The 26,031-nt window shown below is 42.1% G+C and overlaps 1 protein-coding gene and 1 long non-coding RNA gene across 3 annotated transcripts in view; both read right to left on the bottom strand.

Annotated features, from left to right (window-relative positions):
* Nucleotides 1-8,325, bottom strand: part of MACC1 (MET transcriptional regulator MACC1) — a 47,742-nt gene extending 39,417 nt beyond the window's left edge. The window contains exon 1 of the mRNA XM_084618566.1: nucleotides 8,221-8,325. The gene's annotated coding sequence lies outside the window, so the exon portion shown is untranslated. The remainder of the gene's footprint in view (nucleotides 1-8,220) is intronic.
* A 14,242-nt stretch (nucleotides 8,326-22,567) lies between these two features.
* LOC311516545 overlaps nucleotides 22,568-26,031 on the bottom strand; it is a 54,261-nt gene continuing 50,797 nt past the window's right edge. Inside the window, exons 2-4 of one of the 2 annotated variants that reach the window (XR_014710440.1) lie at nucleotides 24,481-24,559; nucleotides 23,504-23,592; nucleotides 22,568-22,688 (exon numbers count right to left, since the gene is read on the bottom strand). This is a non-coding gene — a long non-coding RNA (uncharacterized lncRNA). The other variant, XR_014710441.1, reaches the window with a different exon arrangement.

Raw genomic sequence — 26,031 nt, 5'->3', positions numbered from 1 at the left:
TGGCCAGTGGAATCTAAAGCTGATTCAAAAGTTTACTCTTTAAGAAAAGAGTGCCTCCCATTGGCATGCAAACTGAATGCTGAGTTTAGCATTCCCTACTACCCTGACTCAATCACAGGGCCTGTGGAATGGTAGATAGTCACTACATAGAGGGGAACTCCAGGGAGTAGATTTACAGAGGAAATTCCTTATCCCCTCCCAGGTTAGCCAGGCTCTTCTGCCTGAATTTAGCCAGCAGCCATACCAGAGCTCATTTAAAGGTACAGGCAACCCTCAACTGCCCCCAAAAAAACCTGGACTAAAGCATAATTGTCCCACTGTAGGATGCCAGGTGATATTTTTTTAAATAGATTAAAATCTGAGCTTGTTTCCTATTACATGGCTGTAAAGCTCTTCTATTAGAGTAACTGTGTGAGTGGACTGGACAGCTTGGGAAATTGGAAATAAGGTTTTCACATCTGTCTGGCTGCCTTGACTTCAGTTTCAATATGATGGCTGTTTGAGACCGCTAACTCATTTCTAACAGGTCACCAGTCCAGATCAGGAGTCTACATTAAAAAACACAGACTCAATAATCTCAGTAGGGAGGAGGAGGATTGACTGAGCACAGAGACTAAACCCTGTTCTCCTTCAGATCACTGAACTTTCACCCCTGATGATGTAGCTTGCACCATCTGAACTGTACCAGTTCTGTGAATAAAATAGAGGATTCTAGACTCCAAGCCTTGTCCAACAACTGCCTTTAGAGAAATACTATTAAATTGGGACTAATGGATCCTAGGGTATAGGTGCACATATTGTGATGAGTTCTGGGCCCCACACTACAAGAAGGATGTGGAAAAATTGGAAAGAGTCCAGCGGAGGGCAACAAAAATGATTAGGGGACTGGAACACATGAGTTATGAGGAGAGGCTGAGGGAACTGGGGATGTTTAGTCTACGGAAGAGAAGAATGAGGGAGGATTCGATAGCTACTTTCAACTACCTGAAAATGGGTTCCAAAGAGGATGGCTCTAGACTGTTCTCAGTGGTAGCAGATGACAGAACAAGGAATAATGCTCTCAAGTTGCAGTGGGGGAGGTTTAGGTTGGATATTAGGAAAAACTTTTTCACTAGGAGGGTGGTGAAACACTGGAATGCGTTACCTAGGGAGGTGGTGGAATCTCCTTCCTTAGAAGTTTTTAAGGTCAGGCTTGACAAAGCCCTGGCTGGGATGATTTAATTGGGGATCGGTCCTGCTTTGAGCAGGGGGTTGGACTAGATGACCTCCTGAGGTTCCTTCCAACACTGATATTCTATGATTCTATGATTCATCCACTCTGCTCCTCTCTCATGCTCAGATGTTTGGTGTTGGAGGAGATCATGTTAAAAAAAAAAGTGCTCCTTAACAATTTTTCTCTAAATTATTAGTCCATGGGTAAAACTGCTTCCCCTTAATTATATAATCTTGTGCAGGCTTTAGTGCTGGTGATGCTGGAATGTTTATATAAATTTATTGCCCTTGAAAAATATCCAAAGGTTCGGTATTGTGAGAGTCAGGGGGCTGTCATGAGGACATAGAGCTTGTCACTGATAGATTGAAGGGTTGATTCTAGCCCATATCAATAGTGACCCAAAGTTGTATTAATAATATGGTAATGCTAATAATTTGCATGTGTATATAGTGCTTTTCCAAGTGTTAAATGATAAAGCTGTTGTTGCAGCTGTTCTGTGGTCTATGAAATGAGTTGGTTGCCTCAATACAGTTCCTCGTGGACAGGCACTGTTGCTTACAGTGTGAGCTAAAAGGTAATAGCTAAAAATGTTCCCTTCTTATTCAGAGTTTGAGGCAAACCAAGGCAGCGTAGACAATGTATCTTTGTAAGTACTTATTAGACTCCTATCACTAAAGTGCCTGAGCCCTCACGAACATTAATGAATTTGCCCTCATCTTCCCTTTCAGGCGGGGAAGTATTATATGCCCATGTACTCCCCGGGACAAGGCATGCAGAGATTAAATACCTTTCCCAGAGTCACCCAGGAAGTTTGTGGCAGAGCCAGGATTTGAGCCAAAATCTCCGGAGTCCATCTCCATTTTACCTGCTCTCAGGATAAAATGGGGATGATAGCATTTCCCTCCCTCACAGTGCTGTTGTGAGGATAAATACATTAAAGCTTGTGAGGTGTTTGGATATCTCAGTAGCAAGGGGCACATAAGAACTAAAAAAAAGGTTCCTTATTTTAAAAACTGTAAAATGAAACTGCAGCACACACAAGTGAAGCAGTAGGTCACTGTAAAATGGATATTAAGAAGGCAAGAGGAATTCTCAATTACGGATAGGCAAAAACTCAGGTTTTTAAGTACAACAGTCTTTCAGCACCTTTTAGACCACCAGAGAGTAGGGAACAATCAGTGAAGATATGGAGGCTACAGAGAACGTGAATTATTTCTTTTAATCTATCTTCACTGTACAGGATGGCTGAGAAATTCTCCGGTGGTGCATGGGGTAGTTAAACAATGGTGTAACTACAATGGTGCAAGTAGTGCAGTCATGCCAGAGACCACAAGGTTATCGGGGTCCTACCAGAGGGGCTGCCAGGGAGAGTGGGGCTCACTGGTCCCCCAGAGTAGCGGGGAGGCTGGGAAAGGGGGCACCCTCCAGCCAGGGCAGCCCTGGGCATGAGCTGCTGGCAAGGATGCACAGAGAATGCATGGAGGGGGATCACAGCAATGGGGGATGAGCAGGGATGGGGGGCACCCATAGAGATGGAGCACAAGGTAAAAGTATCAGTTGCTTTGTATGAGGAGGGGGAGGGTTGGCAGGGGGCTAAATCAGAGTGGGTGACTGGGGGGTTGGAGCAGAACTGGGTAGAGTTGGGGATCTGGATCGGAGCTGTTGAGGGCGGGGGAAGGGAGTTGGAGTAGAGCTTTGTGGGAGTTTGCTCCAGAGCTGGGGGAATAGGGATGGAAGGGAGAGCCTGGAGCAGAGCTGGAGGGGACTGACAGGGAACTGGGGGTGGGCTTGTGGGGGCCTGAAACAGGGCTGAGGGGGGTGGATCAGGGCAATAATGGAGCAGGAGGGGAGTTAAAAGAGCCTCAGGGATGTGATTAGATTGGGGCTGGGGGAGATGAAGAAACTAGAGAGGAGTTGAGGGAGAGCTGGGACAGCTGGAGCAGAACTAAAGAGGACTAAGTGGGGATCTGGGGGAGCCAGTAGATGGGAGAGCTGGATTGGGACTATGGTGTAGCTAGGCATGAACTGGGGGTCAGGAGGAGCAGGGAGGGTGTTTGATTGGGGCTAGAGAGGAGCTAGGCAGAAGCTAGGGGATTGGCGGTTGGATTGGAGCTATGTGAAAGGTAGAAGGTGGTAGATTTTGGAATCAGGAAGAGGGCCCTTAACCTGTTCTGGGCCTTGTTTATGCCTCTGAAGTTAAAGCTGCCCTAAATGGGATAGCTGACAAAGGCTCAGGCTTATTATTGGGGAATCTTAGGGTATGTCTACACTACAATTAGCCCTGGGACCCTGCAAGGTGGGAGGGTCCTAGAGCTCAGGCTGCAGCCTGAGCCTGAATGCCTATACCACAATTAAACAGCCCCACAACCTGAGCCTGAGGCAGCTGGCATGGGCCTACTGCGGGTGTCTAATTGCAGTGTAGACATACACTTAGGCTAGCATAGAGCCAGAACAGTCAACTATGTCCTCCATCTCAATATACAGGGGAGGAGAGGCTGAGGCTGACCATGCTATGTTAAGGCCGTCCCTGCCAGAAAAACAGATTCTTTCAAGCCATTACATGCTGGTGCAGCTTGGAGCAGCCAAAGGCTGCTCCCACTTGTGCCAGGGGCTGATCCAGACCTCAGTTCCTCCTAGAATCTGGGATGTGAGAGGTGGTGGACCTGTTCCAGTTCACCTGAGAATTCAGCCCTTGTGTTTTAAGGGGATCCTATAGTGGAGTGATATTTTGGGGAAACTCCTGAATTTTAATGATTCTGGGCCTTGTTTTATCTTAAGAAATTCTATTGACAGTAGAGTGCCCCAGCACATGGGCTTGTTACTCAATATATCTACATCTATTCAGAATATACATATACTTTTAAACTCTGGAGGAGGAGGAGGAGGAGGAGGAGAAAAGTGAGATGGTCATATTTAATGATGACCCAAACTATTTAGGTTAATTAAAGCTCAAAAAGAGGTGAGTAATTCAGAAGGGCCCAACACAACTAGGTAACTGAGCAACACAGAAGATTAAATTCACAGCAGATGAGTGCTTAGAAAGGCACTTTTGAAAGCAACAAATTAAATTACTGATACACACTGATGGATTCTGAATGAACTGTAACATCTCAGGAAAAGTCAAAATGTCATTATGAGCAATTTAATGAGGGTATTTGCTCAATGTGTAAGTGAATAAGATGTTAGGCTGTATTAGAAAGTGGACAAAAATAATAAGGAAAATATTATAGAGCCATCGCTGTAGACAAATTGATGTATAGCCCTATTTCACTGTAGAGTTCAGTTTCTGGGAAGGACATTTCAGAAAACACACAGCAAAAGCAGAAAACATACAGAAACATATATGAAAAAGGATGAGAGTGGAGAGAGGGGGTTTCCAGATCAGAAGATATTTTAAAGCAGTGGTTCCCAAACTAGGGGTGCCGCTTGTTCAGGGAAAGCCCCTGGCGGGCCGAGCTGGTTTGTTTACCTGCCGCGTCCACAGGTTCGGCCAATTGCAGCTCTCACTGGCCTCAGTTCGCTGTTCTCGGCCAATGGAGGCTGCGGGAAGCGGTGCGGCCCAAGGGACGTGCTGGCTGACCTTCCTGCAGCCCCCATTAGCCCGGAGCGGCAAACCACAGCCAGTGGGAGCCGCGATCGGCCACACCTGCAGATGCAGCAGGTAAACAAACCAGCCCGGCCCACCAGGGGCTTTCCCTGAACAAGTGGCACCCGTAGTTTGGGAACCACTGTTTTAAAGAGACATTGAACACAGTTCTTCATGACTTAGGCTACAATTTTGTCATGGATGTTTTTAATAAAAGTCAGGGACAGATCACGGGCAATAAACAAAAATTAACAGAAGCCATGACCTGTCCCTGACTTTTACTAAAGACATTCCTTAACAAAATGGGGAGGACAGAGAGTCCAGCACCCTGCCCCACAGCATGCCAGGGCAGGGAGCTGCAGCCCCCCTGCTTCTTGCCCAGTGGCTGGGAGGGACACCTGACCGCAGGGACACCTGATTTCCGGCTGCTCTGCAAGGCTGGGAGCTCAGGGGTCTCCCGCTGGAGCTGGGATCTGCGGGGTCTCCCACTGGGGGCAGCTAGGGAGCTCCAGGGGATCTCCCCAGCCCTGCAGGGTGGGAGCTGCCAAGCTGGGAGAGGGTATCCCCCATGCCCTGCAGGGCTGGGAGACTTCTGCGACCTCTGTGACATACTCGTAGCCTTAGTCATGACAGTAAGAGCTCCGTGCATCTCAAGGGAGATATACTCTCAGAGTTGAGGGGAGAGGTTGTTTTTTCCCTCCTCCCTCTGTGTTTTCCATTATGGGCAATAGCTTGAATTCCTACTGGTGCTCCATAAGAGCTGTGCTGATGGAAAATTCTCTGCAGAGCTGCTGACTAGATGGACTGTCTGGCAGCTCAGGCCTGATCAAGCGTCTTTTCAGACAGTGACATCCATTTTTGTTACTGGGTGAGCTCCTTATGTTTCCCCACCCTGTGGGCCCTTGAAGTTCAAGAGTGGAGATTTGACCACAGAGATCAAGGCAAGAATTTATACCAGGATGAGCCAATGTAGTCCTTCAGGGAATTTGAACTACTATTTGGTGTGGAAAAAGGACTGAGAGGAGATATGACAGAGAATTATACAGAAGTGTGAATGGCAGAGGAAAATGTCAGTCAAATGCTCCCATTTAGCTTTCCATTAATAAAGGACAACAGAACATTAAACTTTAAAAGACAACACATTTAAGTAGATAATAGGACTTTGAATCCAATATATATTTAGCCTGGTTAACACAGTGTCACAGGATATTATTGTGGTAAATAACCACAATGCCAGTGCCAGTCCATTTTTTAATGTTGCTCAGGTAGATAATATTTTAGACCCTAAAGCAAAATGATTACCAGCTCTTATAATCCCCATTAACTCCCCCAGTGCTTCCCCCATGGTGTAGTGCTGTGCAATTAGATAGAACATGAGAGTTTTACACCTTCTACAGGAGTATCTGGCATTGGCTGTTGTAAATGACAAACTATCAGATTAGATATCAGACTACGTTCCAGTTTTTCATTGAAATCAGAAACTTTGACCAGTTCTACTCATAATGTTTTAGATATGCAAATATCCCTTCATTTTCTCTCAGTGGATTCCTTCTTTACTCTTGAGGATATTTAGCTTTTAGTTTTTTTCCTTTCCTTAATGTTCATATCTATACATTTTCTTTACTGCTGTTCTTTTGGCCTCTGAGATTTTTTTTGTTTGTTTCTAATCAGTATGATTCTGGGATTCTTCAAACTTTATTGACTCGGGTTTGTAACCAGGGATTTTCAAATGTGTGTGGGGGGGTGCAAAATGGTTATGTGGGGAGGTTGCAAGCTGTCAGCTCTGTGGGGCTGACAGCCCCAAGCCCCTAGTAAATTAAATCCCCCACCCCTGTTTTTAATTTATATGTGGGGGTCACACTTAGAGGCTTGCTGTGTGAGGGGTCACCAATACAAAAAGTTTGAAAACCACTTTTAATCCAAAGCCTGTTAAAGCCAATAGGAGTCTTTCCATTGACTCCAACAGACTTTGGCTATGACCATTAGAAGGCTAACAACTGAATAATGAATCATAGAATCGTAAAATCATAGAATATCAGGGTTGGAAGGGACCTCAGGAGGTCATCTAGTCCAACCCCATGCTCAAAGCAGGACCAATCCCCAATTAAATCATCCCAGCCAGGGCTTTGTCAAGCCTGACCTTAAAAACTTCTAAGGAAGGAGATTCTACCACCTCCCTAGGTAACGCATTCCAGTGTTTCACCACCCTCCTAGTGAAAAAGTTTTTCCTAATATCCAACCTAAACCTCCCCCACTGCAACTTGAGACCATTACTCCTTGTCCTGTCCTCTTCTACCACTGAGAATAGTCTAGAACCATCCTCTCTGAAACCACCTCTCAAGTAGTTGAAAGCAGCTATCAAATACCCCCTCATTCTTCTCTTCTGCAGACTAAACAATCCCAGCTCCCTCAGCCTCTCCTCATAAGTCATGTGTTCCAGACCCCTAATCATTTTTGTTGCCCTTCGCTGGACTCTCTCCAATTTATCCACATCCTTCTTGTAGTGTGGGGCCCAAAACTGGACACAGTACTCCAGATGAGGCCTCACCAATGCCGAATAGAGGGGGACGATCACATCCCTCGATCTGCTGGCAATGCCCCTACTTATACAGCCCAAAATGCCATTGGCCTTCTTGGCAACAAGGGCACACTGCTGACTCATATCCAGCTTCTCGCCTACTGTCACCCCTAGGTCCTTTTCCGCAGAACTGCTGCCTAGCCATTCGGTCCATAGTCTGTTGTTGTGCATTGGGTTCCTCCGTCCTAAGTGCAGGACCCTGCACTTATCCTTATTGAATCTCATCAGATTTCTTTTGGCCCAATCCTCCAATTTGTCTAGGTCCCTCTGTATCCTATCCCTGCCCTCCAGCGTATCTACCACTCCTCCTAGTTTAGTATCATCCGCAAATTTGCTGGGAGTGCAATTCACACCATCCTCCAGATCATTTATGAAGATATTGAACAAAACCGGCCCCAGGACCGACCCCTGGGGCACTCCACTTGACACTGGCTGCCAACTAGACATGGAGCCATTGATCACTACCCGTTGAGCCCGACAATCTAGCCAACTTTCTACCCACCTTATAGTGCATTCATCCAGCCCATACTTCTTTAACTTGCTGACAAGAATACTGTGGGAGACCGTGTCAAAAGCTTTGCTAAAGTCAAGAAACAATACATCCACTGCTTTCCCTTCATCCACAGAACCAGTAATCTCATCTGACCTTACTCCATTGGATTCATGAAGGCAAAACAGCCTCCTATAACACATTAGTTTATAAAATTGCACCATCTTCCCCCAGTATTTTCATGCGCCTTTCTAGGTTCTCAGTCTCTTCCCACCCTAATATCCAAGCACCTCACAGCATTTAAAATAGAAATAACAATAACAAAGTTAATTTAGAAAAAACAAAACACTTACTGTTATGGAAACAAGCAGCAACTGCTTTCGTTCAGGTCCAAATTATGACATTGTTTGGGAGGTTTGCAATGTATAAAGCGTGCCCATTTCCGTGCTGGCTTTGAAGAATGTCACTACAACAGGGTTAGGTTAGCTGCACCGCACACACCTTGTGTCTCTCAGGGCTTGTGAGCAATGCCCTCTGGGACTTGCAGTCCTTCTGCTGCTTAGCACCACCTGTTTAAACAGATTATGGGGAAAGCAAAAACTACATTACCCATAATTGCTTTCAGTTTATTTCTGATTATACCTGAAACCAGGAGAGCAGGTCTGGTTGCTGGAGTTTCACCTTAGGGAGGGAGAGAAAGAAGCAAGTGGGAAAGGGAAACTAATGTATCCTCAGTTTGTGCATTTGGAAGACGTTCTGTCTATATTTTTTACTCTCCTGTGCCATGCTGAAGGTATATAGAGCTCTCTGGAAGGGGCAGATGAGGGGAGTATTGGGATAAAGCGCTATTGTTGAATTTTAAAACAATTAGCTTCAAAGTAAATAATACAACATCCAAACTAGCACAAACCTGCATAACTGCTTCTGCGTCTATCTGTGTGAGAGACACACTCTCAGCTACTGAATGAGCTCAGCTAGGGGTGGCTCCAAAACCTTTAGTCATCAACTGAGGCGGAAATACAGACATATATTCCAGGAAAGAGAACAGAGCCTTTCTGACCCCATGTTCCTTGACAAAACAGACGTAAAGATTCCAAGAGTAAAATTTCATACATCGTCGCAACAAATTAATATATGGAGACTTTATTAGACGTGGAGATGAGTAAAATGTTTCAGTTGAAACTCTTTTCAGTAAAAGATGCACATTTGGCAGCACTGCAACATTTAACGCGTTCATGTGATTTTGCCCCATTATTTGTCACAAAAAACAAAAATTCTGAAAAAGTCAGAGTGAAATGTTTTGATTTACAATGACTTTTCACTTCAAAATTTCCTTAAGCCTTATAGTTAAAAAAAAAAAAAACTAATGTAAGTAAAGCTTGAAACCAAAACACATTTTGTTTAATCAGAAACCATCTCTTTGATTTGCCAAAAATTTCGAAAACAAATTCTTTGTTGGGTTTTCCTAAAATTAATTTAAATTTTAATTGATACCAAACTGAAAAATCAGTTCTTCGCACACTCTGGTTGGAAGAACTTGGGGTGATGGGGTTCGGAAGAAGAGTTTGTGCCACTGAAAGTCAGAGCAGTCACACGCTTGAGTGGTTTTCTTTCATTAGTCCTTACTTCACACCCAGCTCTCACCCGTGGCTCCAAGTAGCTGCTAGCATGCAGCAGTGGCCACACTCCAGGAGTATGCTTTGGCAGACCAGGCAGAGGAGACCTTTTAGTCCAACAGATGGAAAAGCACTGCAGCCATGTTATGTGCCATACACAAGGTTTGGCAAGGCACAAAGATGTCTATGGCTATCCGTTGCACCTAATGATGTTTCCAGTCATTGCGACCTTTTGTGCCACTGGTTTTTGACTTCAACAACTGAGAGAGTGAGATTGCCTTTGTGTGCAATGGTATTCTAACTTAACACTTCATGCACAGGCATTCATGTATCAACCCATGTTGCTGCAAAGCCATCGTTGGATACAACAGGCAACCATACAGCTGGAAGAATGTACCTACCATATTTCAGTGCACTCAGGTCCAAATCCTGCACCTGGCCAGACCCCAAGTAAATAGTCTTTGAACAGGGGTTCTTGGCATGACTCAGAGAGGACGTAAATCTCCCATCCTGATTTATTATTTGTGTTCCAGCAGCACTTAGTGCAATCACAGCCCCATGTACTAGGCACAGCAGTCCCTGCCACCAAGATGTAAAATATAAATAGACACAACACAAAGGGGGTGAGAGAGGCAGCATTCTGACTGTTTCACAGATGGGGAATGGAGACACAAAGGGATAGTTTCTCACCGACGTCACACAGGAATGCTCGACAGAACCAGAAATTGAACTCCGATCTGTGTCCCAGTCCACTGTCTTGACCACAAAACCATTCTTCCTCTAATGAGTCTGCTACAGCAGTTGAGGAGAGGGATTTAGCTACTGAAACTGCATCTAGATCCCCTGACCATGCTGCCTCCCACAAGTTCCCCTCCACCTGTCTGTGATAAGTGCACAGTGCACAGTTTGCACTAGTGTCCTGCCCCTCCCCACGCAGCAGAGCTGCACCAGTTCCACTGCATTCATGGGCTATTTACATGGGTCAGAAGACTTGGCCCTCGGGGAGGGTAACTCCCTCATTTAGGGTTTTCTTTAATGTATTTTTAAAGTATCTCCCTCCAGCAAAGAAACAAATGTTCCTATTTTCCAGTGAGACATTTAAAATCTCACTCGTTTCTTTTTCAATCCCATTCCCTCAGAATGTCACACTGAGACAGAGCCCTAGAAGGGAATGAATCTGTCAATACCATATTCATCATGGTGACAGCTAAATATCTTATGGAACTACATAAGCTCAGCCATGTAGTTTATTAATGTTTTCTATGGATTTTATGGCCAGGAGGGACCATTAGGCCATTCAACCTGAATTCCTCTATATCACATACTAAAGAATTTCTCCCAGTACTGAGCCTAATAACTTGCATTCAATTAATTAATGGTGGGTCTCATCTTAAAACCCACTATCTAGAAAATAGGAGCCTCTAATCTACAACCACAGTTTGATTTACGTTGGATTTAGTTCTGAAATCATATTTAATAAATCCCACTTGCCAGATGATGCAGCCCCTGGGAGGGCTCTGCTCTGTTCCCATGAGGAGGATGGTCAGAAAAATGCCCACAACAGCCAGGCAGGGCCTGGCCTTCTGCTAAGACTCTGCCTATGGAAATAGAAAGGGTTTTCTCCCTCCAGATCCCCTCTAAAGGTCCAACCTTGGAGATTAAGGGCCTTCAGGGAGAATTTGTAGTTGGAAATGGGCACTGCCAGTGGGAGGAGAGGGGAAATAATGCCAGCCATTTCTGCTGGCTTATTCAGAGCCATTGGAGAAGCAGGGACTGTTTGTCTTTTCTGTTCAGATTGTAAGCTCATTGAGGCAAGGACTGTTTTTCACAGTGTGTGCTCAGAATCTAGCACAATTAGGCCTGAACCTCAGCTGAGGCCTACTGATGCCATAATAATTAATAACAATAAAGGAGACTTTGTTCTCCTGAGTATCAAGCTCCATCCCTTTTTTCTGTCCTCCAGAATGATTTCCGAAGCTTCCATTTACTGACAGCCTTCACATGGCAGGCAGTTACTGTCCCACTCACCACTCCTTGTTTCTCTGCAGGGTCACTGGCCCAGAGCAGAAACGTTGCACTCCCTAGAGAGGCATTTTTAGACACTTTGTCAGTCCTTCCTCACATTTAAAAAACAAAACTATTGAAATCAATGACAGACCTTTGGATTGGGCCTTCAAGTCATAGTAAACAGCCTTCTGTCCTGGAAATAAATCAAAATATTTAATCAATCTGGTGTTTGTATTTTTTCAGTGTATTAATAAATATATTAAAATACATCTCAGGTGTAAATATCAGTTAAGCATATTTCCCCCTGGTTTTGGAATTGTTCAATAGGGGTGAAAATTAACCCCTGCGGAGCAGACTTGAATATGCACTACTTCAGAGCCACTTAAGGTCTCACAGTAGGGTTTATGTGGTGCATATATTTATGTGGGCACTCTGCACAGGAATGAATGAGTCCTGGGTATATACTTATATATACTTATATATACTTATTCTTATGAAACCAGTGCAATGTCTGCATGTGCTGGTGCTTTTATACTATTACCGGATGGAAGCTTACATTGCAGGTAGGTGTTTCTTTTGATTATTCTTGATTATCTCTATAAAAATCGATTTGACCAGTCAAGCTCCTCTTGCCACACACCATTGAAATCTATTCACCCGCAGACCATTTTTCTTTTGAAAACCAGTGATGAGACACTATTGCCTTTCATAAAGTTTGGCTCATTTCCTAAACAAAAATCTTCCATTAAGCAGATTTAGATCATTATCTCTCAGGAATGCTAAGTATTTTGTGGATAGTTAATAAGTGATTTCATGTGTTTGTTTAATTAACTGCTGCGTTTGTATACAGGGGAAACCCACATGCTGTATGTACATGCAGACAAAGCAATAGCAGATGTTCACTGATCCATCTGGCAACATATTTCCACATTTTTGTTTGCTAGACTGTGGCTCTGTTCAGATCTCAGATATGCTTTTGTGTATTGACGTCAATGGGAGATGTGGGTGAGGATTTCAGGGCAAAATGGGATCTGTGGGCTCAATTCTTCTCTTACAGCCTGAATTTTCAGAACAAGTATGTGAAGCACCTGAGTGACAAGAGTGGCACGTTATGGCCTTGTCTACATGGGTAAATGCCCAGCGTAACAATAGCTATTTTGGAATAGCTCCCCATATGGACACTCTATTGTGGAGTAAATGTGATTTTATTCTAGAATAAGTATTCCACATTGGAAGCAGATTGATGGCACTAAGTCACAGCCTGTGGCTTGGGCAGCCCTGCCATCAGTGGTGGCGAACCCTTTGAAACTTTAAGAGTGCAAGCAGCCACATTACGGCTGCTCATGTGGAGAAGGAAAAGGATCAGGATGCCCTCTGCCCAGCCAGGTGCACACACGCAGCAGCAGCCATGTTCTTACTCTATATTTGCTTATGACATACGCTACTTCTGTATTTATCAACTGTGCTTTTCTTTGGCTAATTGTACCCCAAATCAGTTTTATGAACTTGTTAAGAAAAAACTAAGAAGACAGGTCCAAAAGTGACTGCCTGGTTACATCCATGAAACTACCTTGACAGTTCTGGGCAACAATGCAATTCATAAGGAGTCTTGGAGGATGGGAAAGCAAGACAAAAAATGATTTTTCAATGGATTCCATGACATTATATATATATATAGTATATATGAAAGTGATATAGCTGATGACCTGGCCAATCAGAAACTTAGGCTGGAATGACAATGGTTGAGGATATTGATGCCCTATCAAGCGAGATATTAGCTTAAATAAATGGTCAAAAGATGAAAGATCCTCTGATTGATATCAAGGCATCTTGGAAAATAGCATCCACCATCATGAGATTGCAGATGGGGCACAGTGCAGGAATGAAAATCCACAGATATGGGGCCAAGATATATCCACTCTGCAAGATGCATTGGGAACAGGCTTTAACATCTGCCCATGCTTTTGAATGTAATATTGTCAGGAAAGTGAAGATTTTTAGATGGGGCTAGGGTGACCAGCTGTCCCAATTTTATAGGGACAGTCCCAATTTGGGGATCTTTTTCTTATATAGGCTCCTATTACCCCACCCCCGTCCCGATTTTTCACATTTGCTGTCTGGTCACCCTAGATGGGGCACCTTGAATGAAGCCCTTACAAAGGAACCTGATATGAGCTGCTGAATTCATTCTCAAAATTCATGGCCTGACATGATAATCACAGGACAAGACAACAAGAACAATAACCAAAAGAAGTGAGGAGGTCGGAGCCAGCTTTAGACCAGCAAATGTTCTCTAATGTAAATGCAGTTTATACCAGCAAAAGAGTCCTTATACGTCATATCCGTCTCCAGGTGAAATAAGCTATACTGGCAAAAACACTTTTTATATCTGTGTCTACACTATGGCTTTTGCTGGTGTAGAAATGTTGCAAAAAAATCACACTCTTATATAGCATTACTAACCAGCAAAAGTTTCTCATGTAGACCTGGCCTTAGAAAAACTCCACCCACCCCAGCTGAAACTGCCTTCCTCAATTAACAATGTATATGACCTATCAGAAACCACTTTATTTGATGGGCAGACCAGGCTGTGAAATGCAGTTTCCAAGATGGCTGGGTCATTAAGCTTTAGAAAGGTGGATATGAAAGGTTGTTGTATCCTCCATGGGCTATCTCTTAGATCTTAGTTTGACAAACACTTAGGAAAAAAGGTGTCTTCTTAATACGTTACCTAACATGAAACTAATGTGAGGTAAAATCCTAGTGAAGACAAATCAGTTGTAGTTTTAACATATTATCAGGTCAACGTAAACTTAGGTTCCCTCTAGTATCTACCTTGACCTGCTAACACATGTGAAAATTACAACTACCTTGAGAGACATTAGAGAGACAAGGTGGGTAAGGTAACATCTTTTATTGGACCAACTTCTGTTGGTGAAAGAGACAAGCTTTCATGTTACACAGAGCTCTTCCTCATGTCTGGGGCCTGGTCTACACTACAGTTAGGTCGACACAAGGCAGCTTATGTCAACCTAACTATGTCAATCTACACTAAAATTTCACTCCCACCAATGTAATTGCCCTGCTATGCTGACTTCATAACTGCACCTCTATGAGAGGCATAAAGTCAATGTAGTTAAGTCAACGCAGTGTCAGTGTAGACACTGCATTGCTTACGTCGACTGTTACTGGCTTTCAGAAGCTGTCCCATACTGCCAGTATAGTGAGTACAAGCGCTTTTGGTGAGGACATGCACCACTGACACAAGGAGCGTAGTGTGAACACACACAAGCGATTTAAGTATGTGGCAGCCATATGCTGACATAACTTAAGTCAAAATAATTTTGTAGTGTAGACATGCACTGGGAAAAGTACACCGAGTGTCACAGCTAAAGACAAGGTGGAACAGATAGTTTAGCATAAGTTGTTAACACGTATCCTAAGTTTTGAGTTTGTGGGTCCAGGTCTATAAGGAGCTTGTTTCTGTTGATGTCAGGGGGTTGTTTGAAGGCCAGAAGAGGGGGGTCAGGAAAGATTTTTTCAGGATATGGTCCCCGTTGAGCATGGGTTATAATTGTTTGATGATAACCTGTATGGGTTCCAGTGTGGGGTGGTAGATGACAAGAAGAGGGGAAGGATTCCTTTCCCGTATTGAAGTAGGTTCTCTCAGGGTATTTCGGTAGTCCCTTCCATGATGCAATCTGCTTCTCTGGTAGAGTGTCCTTGTTTGGTGAAGGTGGGTTTGCGTGTGTTAAGGTGTATATCCCGGACTTTCTCCTCAGAGCATATTCTATGGCATCTGAGGGCCCAGCTGTATATAACAGATTTTTTGTTGTATTTAGGGTGTTTACTGGATCTGTGAAAGTAAATGTGGTGACCCATTGGTTTCTTGTATATAATAGCCTGTAGGGTTCCACTGTTGAAGCTGATCATGGTGTCAAGGAAGTTGATGCTGGTGCAAGAGTGTTCCAGACAAAGTCTGATGGATCGGTGGCGTTGCTGAAGTTATGGTGGAAATCTATGAGGGAGTTTAGGTCATCTGTCCAGAGGATGAAAATATCATTGATGTAGCTTAGATATATCATTGGTTTTGTGGTCCATTTGTCTTCATTGGGATTCTTACCATGTCAGTTACATGTTAGCTTACTCAAGGCAAGAGCACACCTTTTTTCCGGTGAAGACAAGGCCTTTGAGAGGAGCAGCAAGTCTAACACTTTTACAGAGGTAGAAAGAAAAGGAGTACTTGTGGCACCTTAGAGACTAACCAATTTATTTGAGCATGAGCTTTCGTGAGCTACAGCTCACTTCATCGGATGCATGCCGTGGAAACTGCAGCAGACTTTATATATACACAGAGAATATGAAAAAATACCTCCTCCCACCCCACTTATCTAGATAAGCTATTACCGGCTGGACAGTGGGGTGGGAGGAGGTATTTTTTCATATTCTCTGTGTATATATAAAGTCTGCTGCAGTTTCCACGGCATGCATCCGATGAAGTGAGCTGTAGCTCACGAAAGCTCATGCTCAAATAAATTGGTTAGTCTCTAAGGTGCCACAAGTACTCCTTTTCTTTTTGCGAATACAGACTAACACGGCTGTTACTCTGAAACCTTACAGAGGTAGGTAACTGGAAAACTGGTTTGGAGAATAAATAGGGGGTATCTTTTTTAAATCATGGGAGGTGTGGACCCAGAGTGAGAAGGGGAAAAATGAGATTTCCGAACACTGAAAAAAATTCTTTCCTTCTTGGGTAAGTGAGGGGCTTGGAACTGTGACGCTAGGGTGAGAGCCGGATAATGCGTTTTGAAATATGTATATATTTGTGTTTCCTTTCTTGAACTGAAGCTGAGAACAACTTGCCAATTTAGTTTACACATATTATAAATCCAAGTATGTTAAGCAAACTGCTTCTTTTTGTGTTTACTCTATATTCTCTGTTTCCTTAAAAAAAAAAGCATTCAAAAGAGGTTCTGCAATCTAAACCCCTTACTCTCATGTCAGTCAATAAAGCCCAAGCGAAGGTGCCCACTCCCCATAAAGGCTGTGGTGAGCAAAGACTCAGGGAGATGACAATGGAATCAAGGAAGAGTTGACAGTGGGGTCCCAATTCTTAGTGTTAGATTGCCCCCAAGTGTAACCCACACACCATCAGGGTGTGGTGTTCTGTCCCATTTACTGGTACTGAGACCACTTAAAGAGAGAGAGTTAAATGAGTCCGCTCTACAGTCTTAGCTAACAGGTAGTTGGCTTTTAGCTCATGTGGTAGACGCTCATGCACTAAGCTCCAAAAGTCCCTGGTTCAATCCCCACCACCGACAACCAGTGTCTGTCAGCGTTTCACAAGCATAGCAGCTCCTGTGGCAGAAAGACTGTGTTTTTCACCTGCTTTCTCACTAAATCCCTTGTCTTAATTAAAAGAGAGTGATTCATTTATACTAAATCACCACCACAAGTTCTCTTTTGGTGTTCTCTAGAAACATTCAGCTGGCAAGAATGTTGAGCCAAAGAATGGGACATGAGCCAGGAATTTCTCCTCTTAAAATAGCAATTGTTCAGTGAAGCAAAAGGTGCTGTGCTATTCTCAGCCCGATTGTCTCTTGTATTATCTTCTGATACTATGCGTCTAGATATAATTAGTGCATTGTTCCCAACTGCATACTGCTAGTAAAGGACAGATGATTAGAGAGCTCTTTTGGAGGGGAGATTCCATTTCAATTTCTTTAAAAAAAAAAATCAGGAAAAAGTCTATTTTTCCTTTTCAAACAAACTATCTAGGCACAGCAAGGGCTGTTTTTAGTAGAAATTAAGAACCAGAATCTGATCTCGTTGTAAATCCAGGGTAACTCCACTGAAATAAATGGAATTGCTCCAGTTTAAAGCCTTGATTCAGCAAAGTATATAAACACATGCCTAACTTTCATCACGTGAATAGTGAAATTTGGCCAGATTTTCAACAACTACAGTGCTGAGCTCTTTTGAAAATCTGGCCATAAGTGTCACAATGGGACACTTGTTTAAGTGCCTAAATGAGAGCTGAGTCCTTGAAAATCTGCCCCTGAGTTATTTAGAAAACCTGGATCATTGACGTCAGTAGGTATGTCCACATGGATATAAAAGACCCACGGCACAGCCGCGGCTGGCCCAGGTCAGCTGACTCAGGCTTACAGGGCTCAGGCTGGGGCTCAGGCTGTGGGGCTGAAAAATTACGGTGTATACATTCAGGCTCAAGCTTGAGCTCAAGCTCTGGGACCCTGCGGGGGTGGAGGGCCCTAGAGCTCGGGTTCCAGTCCAAGCCCAAAAACTCCACTACAATTTTATAGCGCACAGCCTGAGCCCTGCAAGCCCAAGTCAGCTGACCTGGGCCAGCCATGCGTGTTTAACTGCTGTGTCCATGTCTATTAAAAATTGCCCTTGCTGTGTAAATGACTATTTGCTTCTCTTGTTCAAAATAATAGAAAGCAAACAATATGTATTTATCAGATAGAGTTTTATTTATTTATTTTTGAGCAAGACAAGTAAAATTCTGAAAAAATACAGTACTTTCATATTATTACTTTCTACCAGGTTCTACAATCTTTTCCTAAATTTACATAAATCACAGCACAATTATAATATCTAGAGCTATGAAAAAATAACTTGTATATTTTGATATGGTGTCTTTATTCTGCGGCTCTCAAAGCTTATTGCAAACAATGAATCACAACACTTCAGTAAAACAGGTAAGTATAACTGTTCATTTTACAGCTGGGTAAAACAAGGCATACGAAAGGCTAAGGCCGTGTTCCGCCAAGCATTTAAGCTTCTGCTTCACGTTAACTGTACTTTGACTTACTCACATGCCCAAGTTTAATTGCGTTGCTGAACTGGGGCCTAAGTAACTTGCCCTACAAGTCAGTGGTGAAGCTAAGGATGGAATTTGAGTGCTGACTTCCAGTCTCTTCTTGTCATCACTTGGCCAGATTTTGCTGTCAGTTACACTAATGTGTGTTTACTCAACAGAGGTAAATGGAATTATACCAGAGTTCTACCTGGGTAACTGAGAGAATAATCTTGTCCATTACATTTTTTTTTCTGCACAGGTACATGCCTACCACCTTAACTATTCATTAGTCATATTTACCATGTAGGTGCTTAAGCTAAGGAACTATAAGGAGTTGCTTTCAAATGTCAGCTTCAACTGAAAATAGGACTAAAGGTTTAAATAATGTACACTGGCTCCTGGTGCGGTCTTCTGAGGGGTCTCTGCTGCTCCTGATTGGCCCTCCTTAGTTTACCTTCGGTCAAGGCAGTTCTTGGACCCTCACCTCTAATTAAGTCTAGCAGTCTGCTTCAGTCTCTTGGCTGTGTTTGTGGAGGCAGTCTGGTGCAAGGATGTCGCCCTTTGCTGTCCGAGACCTTTCTGCCTTCCTTTCCTTCTCTGTACTGTCCCCTCTACAGCAGGCCTTGTTTCCTCTATTGGCTGCAACTATGTGTGTCTGCCTTTATGATTGGCAGCACTGGCAGCTGCAAGGGGTTGGGGTCAAGCTGCTTGCTCCTAAACATGTAAGGCTCTCCTCCCCCTTCTGTCTATGCTCAGTGTGGGGTTTGTAGATCCCATTACAAATGCCAATGGCATGAAAAAGATGTATTCAGTTCTGTGCAAAGTTAGCATGAATCTGTAGAACAGAGTGATATTAATTTGTTTTGATAATATACACATCAATTCATAGATGAAATATCTCAGAGTTCAGTTACACTTCTTGTTTACTTTCCTAGATCATTAAATCATATTTATATCAATAAAGTAATTAATCAATTGAATTATTCTGTGCCTTTAACAGATGCCTTAAGTGCAGAATTGTGAATCTGATCCTCTTTTTCTTATCTTGCTCTTTTCACAATTGTACTAGTTACATAAAACAAGGCACATTATTTAACTTGAACGAGTATATCTATGGGTGCAGTAGCAGTGTAAAGAAAAGAAGAAAAAGAGTTCCTTTGATAAGAACACATTTAAACTATGTAAGAATTTAGATGTTGAAATTAAGACCCTGATTCAGAGAAGTAATAATTGCATGCTTAAATCCCTTTGAGTCAATACAATTTAATCACGTGTTTAAAGCTAATCGTGTGCTTACGTGTTTTGCTGTATAGGGCTGGAAACATCTGACTTAATTTTTTAGATATATGCTTAAGTGTTTTTCTGAACACAGATTTAAACAACAAAGGGTATGTCTCAGTTCTACCAATTGCATGTCCTAAGTAGAAAGTGTTACAATCCTGAAAATAATAGCAATCCACCTGTTAAAAGTTAAACTTCCGAAAGGATTCACAAAGGAGATTCATTAATCTGTAATATACTAAATCGGACATTGAAATATTGTTTGTATCATGTGACTCCAGTGGGTGTTACTGATCCTTTGTGTATCCTAAATCTGGTGTAATTGCTGAAAATGGACACAGTTGCTGGCAGTACTGCTCTGTGCAGGAAAGTAGGACCTGATATAACTCTCCATTTGTGCATCTGGCCATGGAAGAGCTTCACAGGCAGGAGGAGATGTGCACGCTCTCTGCGTGGGACCACTGTGTTCCACATCTGGGTCTAGTAAGAAGAAAGTAACGTGCGCACATCAGGTTTTCTGTCAATTTTGTGCTTGCCTGTGGTTTGAGTTTCAGCTGTTATGTTTGAGGGAGGAGGGATGGGCTTTTAGTATTTCTTAAAACACGATTTCCCAAACACTAGAAGAAAACCTGCAGCAAGCATATAACAAATAAGGCTATATAAGGACAGAGTATGCAAATCCCTACGTGGCCGAGCTGGTTGGGACAGGTAGCTAAGTCCACATTATTACTGCTTTTGAAGTCAGTGAAAGTAGTTAAGGTATCTGTGAGGACAAATTCTGGCCCATACAGTTCAGACATACTGCATCATGTGAAGTTACTGGGCAACAGTTGTTTCTCCTGGCCTCAGGATGAAGTAATTCTGGTATGCAGCCATTTGCATGTATAGAATGTAGTGAGGTTGATCTCTGACAACCCACACATGGTTTTCTCCTGCCCCACATGCAGGAGCAGACAGGTGGTACATTGACATTGGCAGGTAAAAATGGTGAACAAGCCTTAAGCAACCCACTGCAGCATGTGGAAAAGTCACTTTGTCCAGGTAGTTTGTTTGCACATGGAGTCACGGAAAAGTGGCCTGCAGTAGGAGAAATTGAACCATTGCAGCAGGTTTAAAACAAACAAAAGGAAGTATTTTTTCTCACAATGCACAGTCAACCTGTGGAACTCCTTGCCAAAAGATGTTGTAAAGTCCAAGACTATAACAAGGTTCAAAAAAGAACTAGATAAATTCATGGAGGATAGGTCCATCAATGGCTATTAGCCAGGATGGACAGGGATGGTGTCCCTAGCCCCTGTTTGCCAGAAGCTGGGAATGGGTGACAGGGAATGGAGCACTTGATGATTACCTGTTCTGTTCATTCCCTCTGGGGCACCTGGCATTGGCCACTGTCAGAAGACAGGATACTGGGCTAGTTGAACCTTTGGTCTGACCCAGTATGGCCGTTCTTATGTTCTTGTGCCAGTTCAGTCCCCATATGTATACTAAAAGTCTGAAATGGCTATGGGGTGGGTTATTAGGCCAGCTTTTTTGCTTCTAGAACAAATTGAAGAAGGAGGAGGAGAAAGAGAAGGAGAATCATGAAATTAATAATTTAAAGGGAGAATTTAAAGGGACTATAAGGGAGATTCTGGGAAAGAAAATATAAATATAGTGAAACTTTTTTTATGCAACTACTCAAGACTACAGAGGACAATTGTTATTGTACAGCGTGACTGTCATAAATATAAAGGGAAGGGTAAGCACCTTTCTGTATACAGTGCTATAAAATCCCTCCTGGCCAGAGGCAACATCCTGTTACCTGTAAAGGGTTAAGAAGCTCAGCTAACCTGGCTGGCACCTGACCCAAAGGACCAATAAGGGAACAAGATACTTTCAAATCTTGGGGCAGGGAAAGACTTTTGTTTGTGCTCTTTGTTTACGTGTTAGTTCTCTCTTGGGACTGAGAGAGGCCAGACAGAAATCCATCTTCTCCAACCCATCCTAATCCCAGTCTCCAATATTGCAACCAGTATAGGTAAGCCAGGCAAGGCAGATTAGTTTATCTTTTGTTTTATGTGAATTTTCCCTGTGTTAAGAGGGAGGTTTAGTCCTTTTTTCTGTAACTTTAAGGTTTTGCCCAGAGGGAGATCCTCTGTGTTTTGAATCTGAATACCCTGTAAAGTATTTTCCGTCCTGATTTTACAGAGGTGATTCTTTGACCTTTTCTTTCATTAAAATTCTTCTTTTAAGCACCTGATTGATTTTTCATTGTTCTTAAGATCCAAGGGTTTGGGTCTGTGTTCACCTCTACAAATTGGTGAGGATTATTATCAAGCCTTTCCCAGGAGAGGGGGTGTAGGGCTTGGGGAGATATTTTGGGGGAAGACGTCTCCAAGTGGGCTCTTTCCTTGTTCTTTGTTTAAAACGCTTGGTGGTGGCAGCATACTGTTCAAGGACAAGGCAAAGTTTGTACCTTGGGGAAGTTTTTAACCTAAGCTGGTAAGAATAAGATTAGGGGGTCTTTCATGCAGCTCCCCACATCTGTACCCTAGAGTTCAGAGTGGGGAAGGAACCCTGACAGTGACAAAGGCCAAACAAAACTGTGCTGGAAATATTATCTGAAATCCTTAAAGTGGTTCCCTAGGATAGTATACAGGTATCTATTGGTGCGATGTTCTATATTTCATTGTACTTTTAAATGTATGACATCTACCAAAATTAACTTATGTACGTATTGGTCTTTATTAATTGAGAGTGGCATGTTTTGGAGGACCTATGTAAGGAAGCTATGGGGATAATTCTGTGAACTGCTGAGCACTTCCTGCCAGGTGCTGGGTGCTTTCAATTCCCATTGCCTTTAGTGAGAAGTGACACTTGTTAGTGTGTTGTCTTCATTTTGAGATTGATTTATTTCTGTAGACACCCACAGGAGAGGGATAAGAAGAAATAATTAGGTACATTGAATTTTGTTTATTAAATGACATGGGTGGTTTCAGGGAACATTTTACAACAAAACAATGTAATCTGTGATCTCTGAAGCTAACGTCTTGAAGTGTAGAATACAATTATCTTGGCATTTTTTAAATGATTTTTCAAAAGAACAGCATAAGCCCTGCAGAGAGAAAGTGAGAAAGATGTTATTACTCAGGGCTGATGGAATTGAGACTGAGCCAGATTCAGCCTTGATGCTGCTTGTCGCACTGACTTCAGATGTTTTACACCAGTGGTAATTTTGCCCAGGTGAGTTGGATTTCTGGTGACAACAACAAATAAAAAGGGTTGTAAGTTTTTCTTAAAACGTTGCAAATAAACCACCCATTTCTAGAAAACTCACACACACAAATCAATCAAGGCTGCGTAACATGGCATCAGACTACATTTTGGATCATAGAGGATGTTTTTCATTAAAATCTCCTTTTTGTAGACATTTCTTGCTATAGGACTGTGACAGGGCACTATAAGTGGTAGTACCCTGGTCACTGCAGTTCAATGTGTAATGACCCTAGGTCTAGTGTAACAAACCTGGAGAAAACCGACATACTGGAGGACTTGTGGGGAAGAGAACAGTTCAAGTAGGGGGCAGTGAAGCAGGCAGTGCTAGGCCAGGGACACCTAGAGGAGAAGGAGGGCAGAGGCTTGACTGACTCCAAGGAGGAGTAAGCCACAGACAAGGCACAGGATGCAGAACAAACTGAAGAGAAAGAGGAAGCCTTGGTGAGTGAACATACCCCCAAGAGTCTTGAACCAGGGGCAAGGTAAACAAGGAGAAGAGAGGATCTTGAGATTGTGGCTCTAGGGGGACAATTCATGGGGGTCGATACAAGCCAGAAGCAAAGTAAACTGGAGAAAAGACCTATGGGATATGATTGGTGTGATGATCAATGGGCCAAGAAGGAGCTGTGGGGGAAACCTCCGGCCTCTGTGTACCTTGTGCAGGTGGAAAGCTGGAGTCCCTCACTGATGGTCCATTGAAGGCCAGTCTTAAAGGGTGCAGGAACCCCCAGTAGAAATTAGGGCTGTCAAGCAATTAAAAAAATAATGGTGATTAATTGCACTGTTAAACAATAATAGAATACCATGTATTTAAATATTTTGGATGTTATATATATTTTCAAATATATTGATTTCAATTACAGCACAGAATACAAAGGCTACAGTGCTCACTTTATATTTATTTTTATTTCAAATATTTGCGCTGTAAAAAACAAAAGAACTAGTATTTTTCAATTCACCTCATACAAGTACTGTAGTGCAATCTCTTTATCATGAAAGTTGAATTTACAAATATAGAATTATGTACAAAAAACTTGCATTCCAGAATAAAACAATGTAAAACTTTAGAGCCTACTAGTCCACAAGTGGGCAGAAATGATGACAATCGATTTTATTCACATTTTTATGTAAGCACTTTTAAAAAATAAAAATTTTGATAGAATTTTTTTGACCAGCTCTATGATTAAAGTGACTTACTCAAGGTCACACAGAAAGTTGGTAGCAGAGCTGAGGAACTGAATCCAGATTTTCTAAATCCAATCTAAAATCAACCTTCCTCTCAGTTCTGTATTTCCAAATTTTATACCCCCACGTGTTCACTGAAGTGCCAGCTTCCTCTAATTGTATTCATTTTTATTGTTCCTGAAAATCGTGAAACTAGGAAAAGAGCAAGATCTGAAGAAAACAAACTCTGTTTGGTAATGCACAGCTGAATGTCTCAGGTTCATCTTCATCAGAAAGGGCAATACAGCCAGAAGGGAAATGTGCATTTATAGCACTGAACTTCAGCAGAAATACTGATGCATCTGAGATACACAAACACCTTGAAAAATTATTTTATCTAATTAGAAAAGTAAAAAACAAAAGAGTAGCATTTATTTTTTCCTGACTAAAACATAATTCGCCCTCACCTCTTCTCTTCTTCTTTCATTTCACTAAAAAATGGTCCCTAGTTCAGTGAACCATCACAGAGCAGAAGTTCAGAGGCCCCTGTATAATACCGTAGAAAGGGAAAAATAACGTTCCATACATTAAAAATCACAATAAAATTCTAACCACATATGCTTAGGTTTTTCAGCTATCTACTGTTAAGTTATTTTATAGCATGAGCAGGCATTTCAACATCTTTAATATTTTACATGCACACCTTAATGATGTAATGGTTTTATCAATATGGGATAGCATAAATATGCTTTTATCCATTTTTTTTTTCAGTACCGAGTTCCATTAGCAATTAGTTTAATTCACTTGTGTACTATATGGTTAATTTCCTTTTCCTTTAGGCCCGGATTCAGGAAAGTACTTAAGTGTTTCCTTAACTTTAAACATAAGTAAGTGATTAAAGTTAAGTATGTGCTTTCCTGAATTGGGGTATTCAAACAGAATTAAAGGGCTGAGATTCAATATTGTTGAAAAATTGTCAGTATTTTAATACACTGTAATAGATGCCACGTGGAATGTTGCACAGAAGATGTGAAGTGATGTTTATCTTTCATGAGTTATATTCAGAATTATTTGAACCTTGAGATTATTGAATGTGATCTGTATATAAATAGTGGAAATTGGGGTTAACAGACCCACTTTTAAAAGAGAGGCTATAATGTCTTTTACAATTATTTCCATTGACAAAACATCAGTGATTTGTATCTTAAAAGCTTTGCAATAAAAAAAGCTGCTATAAAAGGGCTTTATTATACACATACAAAAATGCTGGAACCTCACATTGGTTTTATAGTAGGATAAATTCTGCTCCAGAGGTTACTACTTTGCCAGCTTTTTCCTATGGAGACAGAAATATTCCTCTATGAAATACAAGGGTTGGAACACATTACACTTGATCAGCTGAAAAGAGTGTGGATTTCTGCAGACCCAAGTAAGTGAAATACAGTTTCAAAGAAGGGAAACTATATTAAAAATGTATTTTGTATTTTAGTCAACAAATCAATATATATTATAAATGAAGGATTCATGCTGGTGACTAGATGTAGAATTAAATAATAACATAAATGAAAAGTTGAGGTAACACTTTCTAAAACATTTTAGAATTTTCCAAATAGAAAAGGGTTTTATTTTGATTTTTTTATTATTTCAAAGTGTTCAATATAGATGATAAATTTACCTTCTAATCGCTACGTCACTGAATTTAAGTAATCTGTTTACAAAATTAGGGCCAAATCCTCACTAGCTCAAATAGTCCTATTGACATTACTGAGGTTTGTCACATGAATAGGGCAACCTGGCAAGTTTGGGCCATTTAATACAAAGCAGTGCAAGTATCACAGAGCCATATCCTGCCAGCATTTCAGGCACAGAACTTCACTTGAAGTCAGAGAAAATAATGCAATGCATAAAACATGATTGTAGCTTATGGCTCTTAGAGAAAATCAGTGATAGACTGGCATAGAGAGCATCTAACTTTGGTAAACAATGGAATTTAGTTATATAGCCGCCTGCCATTAGAA

Source organism: Lepidochelys olivacea (genome assembly GCF_965140295.1).
Source record: "Lepidochelys olivacea isolate rLepOli2 genome assembly, chromosome: 2".
NCBI classification, from domain to species: Eukaryota; Metazoa; Chordata; order Testudines; family Cheloniidae; genus Lepidochelys; species Lepidochelys olivacea.
Note: the sequence above shows the minus strand (reverse complement) of the source record. Positions and strands in the feature narration are given on the sequence as shown.